At 42.3% G+C, this 15270-nt stretch overlaps 1 protein-coding gene across 1 annotated transcript in view; it reads left to right on the top strand.

Annotated features, from left to right (window-relative positions):
• Positions 1 to 15270, top strand: part of skic3 (SKI3 subunit of superkiller complex) — a 118203-nt gene that overhangs the window by 19052 nt on the left and 83881 nt on the right. The gene's annotated exons all lie outside the window — the stretch shown is intronic.

Consider the following 15270-nt stretch of genomic DNA (forward strand, 5'->3'; position numbering starts at 1 on the left):
AAAGTGCTATAATTGCCTCTAAAATACAGTAACATGAAATGGTGAAACTAAGTGTGTGACTAAGTATCTCACAAAAGTACTGAAGACTTGAGTAAATGTACTTAGTTAAACTCCATTCCTGTGTATAACTCCCACCTTCAACCACATCAACTCCTTCTGTCAGAGCAGAACAGCACATACTAAAAACATGCTACCCACTCCCTTGCCTTGCCTTGCCTTGCCTTGCCTTGCCTTGCCTTGCCTTGCCTTGCCTTGCCTTGCCTTGCCTTGCCTTGCCTTTCCTTGCCTTGCCTTGCCTTGCATACGGATGATTTCAGTGTTTATGCCTGTTGACCAAATCCCCGGGAGAATTCCTTTGACATTTCCAACAGCAGACACTCTCCCATAACATTTCCACGGTGGAGTGTATACGTTTCTGTGATCTGCAGAGAAGGACAGATTGTGACAATACAGAGAGAGGCAGACAGATGATGATCTATAGTCCACCGCAGATATGTGGACTGTACATAATCACACAGTCTCACATACAGCTGGTGAACCGCAGCTAAACCCAGACACACACTTTCCCATGGCACTGGGCTATACTCCGTTAGAAGGAAGCGTTCCCTGGGGGAGCGAGGAAGCGGAGCCTGAGGGCCTCGATGTGTGTGAGTGTACATCATGTGACCACTTCCAAGACTCGCTCACAAAGGGAATCAACCAAAGCTAGTCCAACATCTGACAGACCACAAAGGGAATTTACAGTAAGAAGAACCAGGAGGATTTTAAACTACTCTCGACAGGAAAGTAAATCGACAGTGACGTCACTCATGTAATGGAACATAAGTAAAGTGTGTCAAAGGTCACCTATTATGCAAAATACACTTCTTCATGTCTCTTCTACATCAACATGTGTCCCCTCTTCTTCATGTCTCTTCGACATCAACATGTGTCCCCTCTTCTCCATCTCTCTTCTACATCAACATGTGTCCCCTCTTCTTCATGTCTCTTCTACATCACCATGTGTCCCCTCTTCTCCATCTCTCTTCTACATCAACATGTGTCCCCTCTTCTTCATGTCTCTTCTACATCAACATGTGTCCCCTCTTCTTCATGTCTCTTCTACATCAACATGTGTCCCCTCTTCTTCATGTCTCTTCTACATCAACATGTGTCCCCTCTTCTTCATGTCTCTTCTACATCAACATGTGTCCCCTCTTCTTCATGTCTCTTCTACATCAACATGTGTCCCCTCTTCTTCATGTCTCTTCTACATCAACATGTGTCCCCTCTTCTTCATGTCTCTTCTACATCACCATGTGTCCCCTCTTCTCCATCTCTCTTCTACATCAACATGTGTCCCCTCTTCTTCATGTCTCTTCTACATCAACATGTGTCCCCTCTTCTTCATGTCTCTTCTACATCAACATGTGTCCCCTCTTCTCCATGTCTCTTCTACATCAACATGTGTCCCCTCTTCTCCATGTCTCTTCTACATCAACATGTGTCCCCTCTTCTTCATGTCTCTTCTACATCAACATGTGTCCCCTCTTCTTCATGTCTCTTCTACATCAACATGTGTCCCCTCTTCTCCATGTCTCTTCTACATCAACATGTGTCCCCTCTTCTCCATGTCTCTTCTACATCAACATGTGTCCCCTCTTCTTCATGTCTCTTCTACATCAACATGTGTCCCCTCTTCTTCATGTCTTTTCTACATCAACATAGTCCCCTCTTCTTCATGTCTCTTCTACATCAACATGTGTCCCCTCTTCTTCATGTCTCTTCTACATCAACATGTGTCCCCTCTTCTTCATGTCTCTTCTACATCAACATGTGTCCCCTCTTCTCCATGTCTCTTCTACATCAACATGTGTCCCCTCTCCTTCATGTCTCTTCTACATCAACATGTGTCCCCTCTTCTTCATGTCTCTTCTACATCAACATAGTCCCCTCTTCTTCATGTCTCTTCTACATCAACATGTGTCCCCTCTTCTTCATGTCTCTTCTACATCAACATGTGTCCCCTCTTCTTCATGTCTCTTCTACATCAACATGTGTCCCCTCTTCTCCATGTCTCTTCTACATCAACATGTGTCCCCTCTCCTTCATGTCTCTTCTACATCAACATGTGTCCCCTCTTCTCCATGTCTCTTCTACATCAACATGTGTCCCCTCTTCTTCATGTCTCTTCTACATCAACATGTGTCCCCTCTTCTTCATGTCTCTTCTACATCAACATGTGTCCCCTCTCCTTCATGTCTCTTCTACATCAACATGTGTCCCCTCTTCTCCATGTCTCTTCTACATCAACATGTGTCCCCTCTCCTTCATGTCTCTTCTACATCAACATGTGTCCCCTCTTCTTCATGTCTCTTCTACATCAACATGTGTCCCCTCTTCTTCATGTCTCTTCTACACATGTGTCCCCTCTCCTTCATGTCTCTTCTACATCAACATGTGTCCCCTCTTCTCCATGTCTCTTCTACACATGTGTCCCCTCTCCTTCATGTCTCTTCTACATCAACATGTGTCCCCTCTCCTTCATGTCTCTTCTACATCAACATGTGTCCCCTCTTCTTCATGTCTCTTCTACATCAACATGTGTCCCCTCTTCTTCATGTCTCTTCTACACATGTGTCCCCTCTCCTTCATGTCTCTTCTACATCAACATGTGTCCCCTCTTCTTCATGTCTCTTCTACATCAACATGTGTCCCCTCTTCTTCATGTCTCTTCTCCATCAACATGTGTCCCCTCTTCTTCATGTCTCTTCTACATCAACATGTGTCCCCTCTTCTTCATGTCTCTTCTACATCAACATGTGTCCCCTCTTCTTCATGTCTCTTCTACATCAACACGTGTCCCCTCTTCTCCATGTCTCTTCTACATCAACATGTGTCCCCTCTTCTTCATGTCTCTTCTCCATCAACATGTGTCCCCTCTTCTTCATGTCTCTTCTACATCAACATGTGTCCCCTCTTCTTCATGTCTCTTCTACATCAACATGTGTCCCCTCTTCTTCATGTCTCTTCTCCATCAACATGTGTCCCCTCTTCTTCATGTCTCTTCTACATCAACATGTGTCCCCTCTTCTTCATGTCTCTTCTACATCAACATGTGTCCCCCTCTTCTTCATGTCTCTTCTACATCAACACGTGTCCCCTCTTCTCCATGTCTCTTCTACATCAACATGTGTCCCCTCTTCTTCATGTCTCTTCTCCATCAACATGTGTCCCCTCTTCTTCATGTCTCTTCTACATCAACATGTGTCCCCTCTTCTTCATGTCTCTTCTACATCAACATGTGTCCCCTCTTCTTCATGTCTCTTCTACATCAACATGTGTCCCCTCTTCTTCATGTCTCTTCTACATCAACATGTGTCCCCTCTGTGGAAAGAGACTCTGAAAGTTTCAGGAACAAAGATTCTCTCTCTTTTTGATCCATTTCTATAAAAACCTGTCTGAAAATGAGCTGATCAGATTTTGGCCACTTTATGATGTCATAACGATGTTTTGTCTTGAGTAACCATTAGCCAATCAGCAACCAAGGTACCCCCCCCCCCCCACACCTTTATCACCTGAATCTCCTCTAGAGCACCATTGAGTTCTTTGTAACCAAATCTCTCTCAGAGGGGCGTGGGGAGGGGCTCCTTGTTTTCATCTAAAGTAACAGACACAGAATCAGCACTTTGGAAACAGGGCTGAAACAGAGGGGATTATGGGTAATGCTGCAATGATCTGTTTGGTGTTTGGAGCCAAACACTTCAGAGACAAGTTTTGTATCTGAGACATATAACAGTCAATTAAATCCACAACATCACCACGAAGCATCCTGAAACATTATTTTAAGGCATTTCTTAAGATGCTTCAAAACTTTGTCTTTGGCAGCTTCTTTTTTGGTGTAAGAATATTTCTGCAAAGCTATGAAAACATGAAGGCATGCCAAAGAAAAAAGCAAAACAACCATCAAATTGAAAGTCTTTCATTCGGAGATAATTCAAATCAAAACTGTTTGTCCAACCCCTCATGTCAGAAAATAACATATTGTGAGTTTAAAGTCCCAAATATAAAAAGATATACAGAAAGGGACGCTTTTTGTGTCTCGTTTCATGTTCATGTGAAATTGTGGAGGAGATTTGTTACCCCTAAAAAATCGAGCCTATATTTTTGTGTGGTTTAGGTGAACCGACCCTTTACATGTAATGGCCACTTCCTCGTCTCTTCTCCCATGCTCTCTCCTCTCCCCTCTCCCCTCTCCTCACCCCCTGGTCATCCATCTCCAGACTGGACCAGTCAGTGGCAGCTCCATTGATAGGGTAATCCAGGCCTGATTAATGACCCAATAATCAGAGGGGTCCTCAGATCAATCATGGGCGTGATCAATAACCCTGGCCAGGCGATCATTAGCCTGCTAGAGTGCATCCTCTATTAGACCCACGGAGCAAAACAAAGCATGGAGAAGAAAGAGAGGAGATACCGGGAGAGGAGGGAGGGCAGCTTGTATAAGAGGATAAGAGAGAGTGCAGGAAAGAGCCCATTTGATTATTTATATCCATACACGTGTAGGTTAGGAGAGATGCGAGTGCTTTGAGAACATATTATGACACTGCAGCAGAAAGAGTTAACGGGAAGTGAACAACTGTATCTGCAAATAAGTATCCCTGTGTGTGTGTGTGTGTTTGAGTGAAGAATGTTAGTGTGTGTGAAGTATGTATGTGTGTCTGTGTGTTTGTTTGTGTGTATCTGGGATGAATGTGAATGTGAGTGTTTGTGTGTGAGTAAGTGTGAGTGTGTTTTTGAGTGTGCAAACATTTGTGTATGTGAGCATATCTGTTGTATATATATATATATATATATTGTATAGTATGGTCTGTATATGAGGCTGTGTATGTGTCAAGTATGTGAATGTGTGTGTTTGTGTGTGTGTGTGTATGTGTGTGTGCATAATTTGAGTGTGTGTGTGTGTGTGTGTGTGTGTGTGTGTGTGTGTATGTGTATATGTGTGTCTGGGGGATACACATGTGCATGTACCATTACGGCTGTCAACAAATATTCTAAATTCTAATTAATATTAGAGATGTAAAAGAGGTCTGAATATTTGAGGTATGTAAAATGTAAAATCTTATTAACAGTTTTTTCTATACTGTATGCGTGTTTGTGGCTTGTATTTATATTACTCTCCCTCCTCTCTCTCTCTCTCTTTCTGTGTGTGTGTGTGTGTGTGTGTGTCAGCAGGGTGTGATGGCCTCTGATTTATGGGCTGTGTCCCTCAGTGCCAGCTCTCTGTCTGCAGCAGGACGATGAATGGACCTCTGTCAGCTGAGCCAGAACTCCCCACCCCCCCCCCATCACCTCACTTTCCTCCCCCACTCTTTCCCTCCCCTTCCCTCCTCCCTTCTTTCCATTTTAGAATTAGCCGTAAACTAATTTAGTAGCAACTGTTTACTTGCCGCTAAAAATGTCTGACAGCTGGCCTTATAACTGATATGGGCAAATAACTTCTCACTAAGCAGCACTAAGTGATCCGTTCCATTAGAATAATCCTGTCTGTTGTCAGAGGCTCAGTCTCATGTCCGGGCCATGGACACATATTCAGCTGTGGGAAAGCATCACATTAGAGACTCAGTCATTTCATTATTAAAACATATATTCCATGTAGCAGATTCCTCAAAATATATGCATTTTCTGGGGGAAATTGTCATCAATAACTGTGAGAGATGCTTGAATTGTGCCCTTCTGATTTGTTTACCCCTCCAGTCCAGATGGTGGCATATGTCCCTTTAGCTTGTTTGCCTAGAAGAAGAAGAAGAAGAAGAAGAAGAAGAAGAAGAAGAAGAAGAAGAAGAAGAAGAAGAAGAAAGAAGAAACTAATAAGTGTTACATTACATTTACCTTACAATAAGTGCATACAATCCATGAAGAAATATAAAAACCCTGCAAGTAAATTAGCTTCCAAACGATTGGGTAAGAAACAAAGCAGCTGGGATCAGTCGGAAACAGAGGATGTGTAGACTTTCCTAATACATATGGGAAGCTCATTTCCCCATGTTGGAGTCAGGATAGCAAACAGGCGTGTTTTGATGCATCTTAAAAGTAATACAAAGACATCCAAACAGCATTGATTCCTAGCGTAAAACCCACACCAACTGGGATGAAGGGAACCACATCCTCATCATGGCCACGACCAAATGTGGAAAAAGTACGGAGAATATTTTCACATGTAAAGGGATATAGGAGAGATATAAACATCATGCAGTAAGGGATAGCATAGAATTGGTTAAGGGTGTTACACAGTAGACACACGGCTTATACGCTAGAGCTGCTAAACCACATGTGTCAAACTCAAGGCCTGGGGGCCAAATCAGGCCCGTGGTGGATTTAATTTCGGCCCGCAGGGTAATTACTATTAGATCTGGCCCGCCGGTATATTGCACGCACACTTTCACTCCATCCTGAGGGTCTCCTCAGCTCAGAGCCTGAGCCCAAACATTGATGACCTTGCACCCGAGATGAGATGCCAAGTGTCTGCTTGAGCTAGCATCACAGAGCAGCACACTGGGTTTAATGGATGTTTCCTTCTGCACTTTCTCTTGAGACAACAGGGAGTGTTTGGTTTTTTTCTTTGAGGGGAATTGTTTTGTTGAAGCTGTTGTTGGCCTGTGGGAAAATGTACTGATAAGAAATGACTCTGGAAAAGCTGCAGATAGAGCCACAAGAAATGACTGCAACTGATTATTTAATGTGTAATGTTGTTTTTATAGGCAATAATTTAATCTCTGTTAGTTCCAGGTTTAATATGTGCAATAAGTTCATCTCAATACGTTTTTGCAATGAACATTGAACCAGTCCGGCCCTCGACTACAGTAGTACCCATTTTTTTTATTTGGCCCACTGTGTATTTGAGTTGGACACCCCTGTGCTAAACAAAGTGAGCAGTAGTAAAAAGTATAATACTACAATAAGGATGAATGTATTTCGCTTGCTGAATTTTTAGAGGGTCTTTGGACTGCAGAGAATGAGAATGTGTACTTCTGTGTTTTTGTTAACATCCACATGTATGTTATATTTGTATACTTTTATATGTAATGTACGCCTGTGTCTGTTAAGAAATGTTTGTGTGTGTGTGTGTGTGTGCCCCCGCTCTCTGATGTGGCAGCCTGCTGTGTGTACTCATGTATGTGTAATGAATGCTTATGAGGGTAAACAGATGGTGTGTTAACATGGTAAAATATGATCTGCTGCCAGACAATATGGTGGCACGCTGGTGTTTACAACACACACATTACACTCCGGGACAGCAGCGCAGCTTCAGAGCAGTCTGGCTTTTCTCAACAGATCCGAGAGAAATGAAAAGACCTTCATCAGACGTTCAGCCAAGTTGTTACATTTCTGTTCCAGGCTACACTGCTGCAACAGTCAAAACTATTAATCATCTGAACACATGACGTTAGAAAAGGTTCAAATGGGATGAATTCAAAACAGTTTGTTTCAGTCAAATAATTCTCAACATTTGTACCTGATTTAGTGACAGAAGGTACTCACATCGTATTGGTTGCAGACTGCAGGTTTCTCCGTTTTTCTCTTATTTGTTGGCACTTTTGTTGCATGGTTACAAAGTACATTGTGTGCAGCATGAGATCCTACAGAGACAAACTCTCCGAGGTGTGTCAAGAATTGGCTGTTCTTAGAGAGGATTAGATATTTTAGAAAAGTTAAGCCTTCATCAACTGATCATGTTGTCGGCCTGGGGGAAGCTCAACAAGCTGTCAACACAACACGGAAGTTAGTAAATCACCTTTGAAAAACCTTTTGAAACAGCACTTTCTTATTTACACATTTAACGAACATGGAGCCGGATTAGCATTTCATTTGGAGTTGTGCTGCTTTATTACATAACCCAGGCTGATCCACTACATTCATATTAATCATGAAACCTTTAAAATATCCTTTAGCAAAACATGTAACACTGCATTGAACGCGATATCATAATAGTGCTGAGCTAAAATGTGTTGCCTCTATTTTGCTGACGTAAAGCTATTGTTGATTTGGTCGTATGTTCTTCTTCTAAGAGGGTAGGCTACATAATGAAATATATTATTTTGTATTACTGTATTATTTGTATTTTCTGATGTTATTTTCAAATTGCGTTGTGCCAAAGCCGAAAGACAGGGTACACACTGTGAAAAGTCTAGTTATGAACAATATGGATCAAAAGATTTGTGGCTGTGTTTTAGTTTTTAAAGATAGGCCACATCTAGCCTGTGGTTAGGGGTTACCGGACTGACCACCATTTAAGAGAAACTCATCTTGGCATCTGAGCTTAATCTTGTTTTTAAATGACTTTCGATGACTTTGAAGTGTAACAACCTTAATGTTTAGATATGTGTTCGATCTCATGCACGTTCACAGTAAGAAAGTATGCATCATAGGCAGAATACATAAACATGTACAGCTGTAAAACCAAGACAATAGGCTGAAAGATGCTAAAATGCTTTTGGGTTTGTCACTATCAGCGAAACTGTTTACACCTTTCAGCAATCCCTTTCAAGCTAAACAAAATGTGTAATCATTACATACAGCTTGCAGTGTCACAAAGGATAATCAACTATCACCTTGTGAGCCATTAGCCTTTATCTCCCCACACACACACACACACACACACACACACACACACACACACACACACACACACACACACACACACACACACACACACACACACACACACACACACACACACACACACACACACACACACACACACACACACACACACACACACACACACACACACACACACACACACACACACACACACACACACACACACACACACACACACACACACACACACACACACACACACACACACACACACACACACACACACACACACACACACACACACACACACACACACACACACACACACACACACACACACACACACACACACACACACACACACACACACACACACACACACACACACACACAGAGGTCATGACGGATGGATCTGCCCACTCTTGCCTCAACAGTGCTAGCCTAACGATATTCCCATTATTCTCCTCTCTAAGCCGTTTGTATTCACTCTGAAGTATCCGCTGTCTTGAGTCTGTACATTAACAGAGCTCAGTTAATGATCATGGACTGACGGGGGGGTAGTTAGTAAGTTAGCGCTCTGACATGTTGGGAATGCATACATTGTGACTGAAAGGCAAAAGGCAGTGGGTTAGCACTTTCAATTTCAATTGTCCATGTGACACATATTCTTCTTTCTATTTGTTAGTCTTTCAGCAGCCCAGGTGGGATTGAAACTCATACAAAGGTTTTTATAAAAGTCACACACGCCCTTAAATCATGAGGCTTAATTTCCACAGCATGGTTAAGAAGAACACTATTTTTAGGAGAACTGCAGTCGCTAAAAATTGCGTTTGTGTGCAGGACGTCCTGTTGCATGGGAGATTTTACTCTGACCATTTTAGTTATCAGGATCCTGGCTTTAGGTCTATTTCTTTTTCTTTTATTCTGCAGGATCCTGGCTTTAGGTCTATTTCTTTTTCTTTTATTCTGCAGGATCCTGGCTTTAGGTCTATTTCTTTTTCTTTTATTCTGCTCCTTTCACCTAATGACAAAACGTTTTGCCATGAAGTGTTTGTTGTTGTAATCCTCATTTTGGCCACAAAAGCCTGAAGTGCACTAGTATCACATGCTCTGAGCACTTGAATAATGCATGTGTGCTACCGGGTGATTTTAAATGGTATCCATGCAGTCTTTACACAAGGTCAATATGTCTGTCAGCACATTGTTGATGTATCAAGACAAAGACAGACTATAATGAGATGACTCCAACTCCAATATCTTATATTGTAAAGTATTATAGTCAAAGATTCTAGGGTTTTATTGTCATGTGCACAAAGCATAGTTGTTGTCAATGAACATTTTAAGTCCCATGCTCCTCCAACATGGCAACATTCAATATACTTAAGACATTAAAGAAAAGCACAAAACATTTTTTAAATGTGAAGTGAAACTCCCTATTGCAGTTAACTGTTAACACAACTTACACAAAAGCATCTGCAACCCATTAGCTGTCTGTATATTTTTTATGACACTACTTTAATGTATTTACTTGAAAACTGTACCGTAACCTTGTTTAACCCCAGTTTAGCAAAGCATAACTCGTGAGAGGCCGGCGGGGCCAAAGACGAGTTTGTCAGACGAGTCTGTCAGACGATGATTGGGTATACAACTGTTTGTCTTTGCGAGTCGAGATTCCTTTATGTTACTCTGGTGCCAGAGAGGCAACAGGGGACGGGTGTTTACAGTGATTTAAAGCAGAAAAACAGCACGGCTACACAGGCCTCTATTGACTGATGCCAAACCCAAAACTAGCAAGGCCTGGATTCTGTCAGCAAACACACTGACAGTGAGAGCTGACAGGGACACGTACACGCGCACACGCACACACACACGCACGCACACGCGTGCACACACACACACACACACACACACACACACACACACACACACACACACACACACACACACACACACACACACACACACACACACACACACACACACACACACACACACACACACACACACACACACACACACACACACACACACACACACACACACACACACACACACACACTGTGCCAACACACAATCTGCACAAATATCACCCCATGTAGAATTTTACTGTGCAATCATCAAAGCACCATTACATCAGAAGTGACTTCCAATAAAGGGAGGAAATTGCGGGCAGGGATTCCAATGTTTGCATGATAAGGGGTGTGTGTGTGTGTATGTGTGTGTGTGTATGTGTGTGTATGTGTGTGTGTGTGTGTGTGTGGGCAGGGGATGTAATGGGGGGACGTCACAAGATTTATGTAGCATTTACTGTGGAGCAAGTCGTAAAGTGTAATTACAGGGGGGGTGGACACACCGCAGAGCTACTGCCCAGCAGGCAGACTGGCAGGAAGGCAAGGAGACAAGTGATCACGCTCTATTCATCCTCACTGTCTCTGTCCCTTCTTCTCTCTCTCTTTATCTGTCTGTCTCTCTCCAGATCCAGGCCCATAAATCAGCTGCAACAAGTCCAAGCTCCTGTCAAAACAGCTGAGCTCCCTGACATCAAGTGCTTCATGGGAACCATAAAGTGTGGGCGGCGACTGACCCAAACAGAAATGCAAGGCAAGGCAAGTTTATTTATATAGCACCTTTCAACACAAGGCAATTCAAGGTGCTTTACAAAAATGAAAGACATTCAGACAAAGGCATTTAAAAACAGTCATTAAAAAGAAAAGGTAATAAAAGAAACATTAAAAGAAAAAATACATGGATAAAAGGTTACAGTGCAGTTTAAGATGTGAATAGTTCACACTGAAGTTCCACTTTACTGATGAACACAACAGCTCAGTTTCAATTAAAAGCAGCGACAAAAAGAAAAGTCTTCAGCCTGGATTTAAAAGTAGTCAAAGTTGCAGCGGACCTGCAGGTTTCTGGGAGTTTGTTCCAGATATTTGGAGCATAACAACTGAACGCTGCTTCTCCATGTTTAGTTCTGACTCTGGGGACAGAAAGCTGACCAGTCCCTGAAGGCCTGAGAGATCTGGATGGTTCATAGTTTAGCAGGAGGTCAGAAATGTATTTTGGGCCTAAACCATTCAGTGCTTTATAAACCAGCAGCGGTATTTTGAAATCTATTCTTTGACACACAGGAAGCCAGTGTAAAGACTTCAGAACAGGAGTGATGTGATCCACTTTCTTAGTGTTAGTGAGGACTCGAGCAGCGGCGTTCTGAATCAGCTGCAGCTTCCTAATAGATTTTTTAGTGAGACCTGTGAAGACACCATTGCAGTAGTCCAGTCTACTGAAGATAAAAGCATGGACACGTTTTTCCAAATCCTGCTGTGACATTAGTCTTTTAATCCTAGATATGTTCTTTAGGTGATAGTATGCTGATTTAGTAGCTGTTTTAATGTGACTGTTGAAACTCAGGTCAGAGTCCATGACTACACCTAGACTTCTGGCTTTATCTGTTGTTTTGAACATTGCAGGCTGAAGCTCAGCGCTAACTTTTATACGTTCTGACTTGGCTCCAAAGACCATTACCTCAGTTTTATCTTTGTTTAATTGGAGAAAGTTCTGACACATCCAGTCATTGATTTGTTCAATGCACTTACTCAGTGTTTTAACTGGAGAATAGTCTCCTGGTGAAATGGTTATGTAAATGTGTGTGTCATCTGCATAGCTATGGTAACTTATTTAGTTGTTTTTCATTATCTGAGCCAGTGGTAGCATGTAGACGTTAAAGAGAAGAGGCCCCAAGATGGAGCCTTGAGGAACCCCACATGTCATATTTGTCAACTCAGATTTGTATTTACCTAAAGGAGAAGAACAACCCAGCGACAGAGGATGGAGCTTTTTTGCAGCAACAAGACGATGAGTGTGTCAAGAACAAGAAACAATGAGCTCAGAGATGTTAAACGGCAACTTTAATGTACCTTCAGAGAGAAACATAAACCATTTGCATTATTTGTGCATTTGTAAGAAATGTATACTTGGATCAGACAAACTTTGCTCAAACATTTTCAACTCAATAAGTCAACGCTTGTGTTCATGAACTCGGATCTCTGACTTTATATGAAATCTCAAATATATGTTTTGAATGCAATCATGAATACTTGACAATGTAGCTATTACCACTTCTAAATGAAATCAAAAGACACTGCTGTCTATTTGTATCTTATGAATAAACACCTAAACATTCGTATAAGAGACTGTAAAAGTTATAGGACATGAATGACTTCTTGGTTTCGTTTAAAGTCCTTATCTGAGCAGAATATGTGCATAAAGGAAACTCTATCATTTCTAACATACATCTTAAAAAAAAGAGACTGCCATCCCAAATGTCATCATGTTTCTCTAAGGTCCAATAGGAGGAGTATTTGTCACGTGTTTGTCACATGGGTTTGTTTACGAATATGAACCGAATATGTGCGTAAAGGAAACTCTATCCTTTCTAACATACATACATACATCTTACAAAAAAAGGGACTGCCATCCCAAATGTCATCACGTTTCTCTAAGGTCCAATAGGAGGAGTGTTTGTCACGTGTTTGTCACATGGGTTTGTTTACGAGACATTTTGTGTTGAATCTCAGCGGAAACACTGTGTGAGAGAAGGCTAAAAATGAGAGAGCCGCAATTTGCAATTTGGAAAATCCCCTGAGATTTATGTCAATGTTTACCAGCCCTTCTCCAGCCCCCGCTGAAAGGAAGAGCACTTGGATAATAAATCACCCCCTTATAAATGGATGGGACACCAAGAACCTTTTGAACTGGACCTAATTTGCCTCGTAACTTTGAAAAAGGAGCCAAACCCCGTCTCTCTATGAGTTAGTATATGTCAGCGGCCTCAGTGAAGTGTATTGGAAAAGCACCAGATGTTGAAGAGGGTGTTTGTGACTCACTTTCTCCCTCTTCTCTCTCTCTCATTTATAAAAGGAGCCATACAGGTTTTGTAAAAAGTGACAGTCACTAAGTAATTTAGTCAAATCCAATTTCGAGCTACTTGTATTTTATTTACGTATTTCCATTGTTTGTTACTTTGTACCTCAATTTACTATATTTATTTGATCACTTAGCTTTAAAGATTCTAATGAATACGGGACAACATAATTGTTCATGTATTATTAAAGTTATTGATGCCTTTGTAATGCCTTCAGAGCCACTTTAAAACGACAAGTAGATAAACTTTACTGATGACTGTCAGCTCAAGTTAAATATCCAGATACAACTCTAATATAAGCATGAACCATTATTAGACTTTTATAGGTCCCTAGTTTACTCTTAACCTGCCCCTGGTGAGGGGCCTGGGGTCAGAGAGAGATCAGGGGGGTTATTCTCAGGTCAGCGTCCTGCTCCCTCACACATGAATCATTCCTCTCCTCCCCCCTGTCCTCCTCACCCAGGCTGCACATGCTGTTTCTCTCTGTTTGCTGTCATCAGTCACACACACACACACACACACACACACACACACACACACACACACACACACACACACACACACACACACACACACGCACACACGCACGCACGCGCGCACGCACGCGCGCGCACGCACACACACACACACACACACACACACACACACACACACACACACACACACACACACACACACACACACACACACACACACACACACACACACACACACACACTCTGAAGGCCCTGCTGTTCAGTATTGTCACAACTGTCTGGGAGCTCGGAGAAGGAGAGCACTTTCAACACATAAACACACAGGTAGTGAGAGAGACAGAATTAACCTGCTGTTTGTCTTGTCATTAGTCTACTGGGAGGCGGGTGGCAGCTCACACACACACACACACACACACACACACACACACACACACACACACACACACACACACACACACACACACACACACACACACACACACACACACACACACACACACACACACACACACACACACACACACACACACACACACACACACACACACACACACACACACACACACACACACACACACACACACACACACACACACACACACACACACACACACCAGGGATCTCTACTTCTGTTGAAGGCCAAATCTCTCTCCAAACAAAGCACTCATCTGCTGTCATCACCCCTATTCTCACACCTCCGATCTCTCAACACACACACAAACATAAACACACGCTCTCTCACACGGACAAATATAAAGACACAGAGTCCCCATGACAAAAGGCTTGAGGAAGCAGCCATATTTGGGCTAAAGAGCTCCAATGAGCAGGTCTTTGTGTTTTGGGAGTAAATCATGGAGGAACGCCCTGCTGATGTTGCCTAATCCTCTGAGATCAAGACTCTCCATTACTCATTCAGACACCTCAGGCCCCACAATACTAAATCTGTCTTTTGTTGATTTAAGAGTAGATTTCATGACAGATTATTGATAGATACTTAGATAAATGCTATCTGATGTAATCTAAGTGCTCCAAGTATTCCTAGGGCCAGTTGCGTACATTTCGTTTACAAGTATTGGCCTTAGAAAAGTCATAGATTTTCAGATTGGATATACAGAACATGTTTCTGAAGTGTTTGGGTCGAAAACACCAAACAGATTATTGTAGCATCCCATAATCCCCTCTGTTTCAGCTCTGATCCAAAAGTGCTGATTCTGTGTGTGTAGCTTTAAAGGGGACCTATCATGCAAAATGCACTTTGTGATGTCTTTTAAACATAAATATGTGTCCCCG

Source organism: Pseudochaenichthys georgianus, chromosome 9 (genome assembly GCF_902827115.2).
Source record: "Pseudochaenichthys georgianus chromosome 9, fPseGeo1.2, whole genome shotgun sequence".
NCBI classification, from domain to species: Eukaryota; Metazoa; Chordata; class Actinopteri; order Perciformes; family Channichthyidae; genus Pseudochaenichthys; species Pseudochaenichthys georgianus.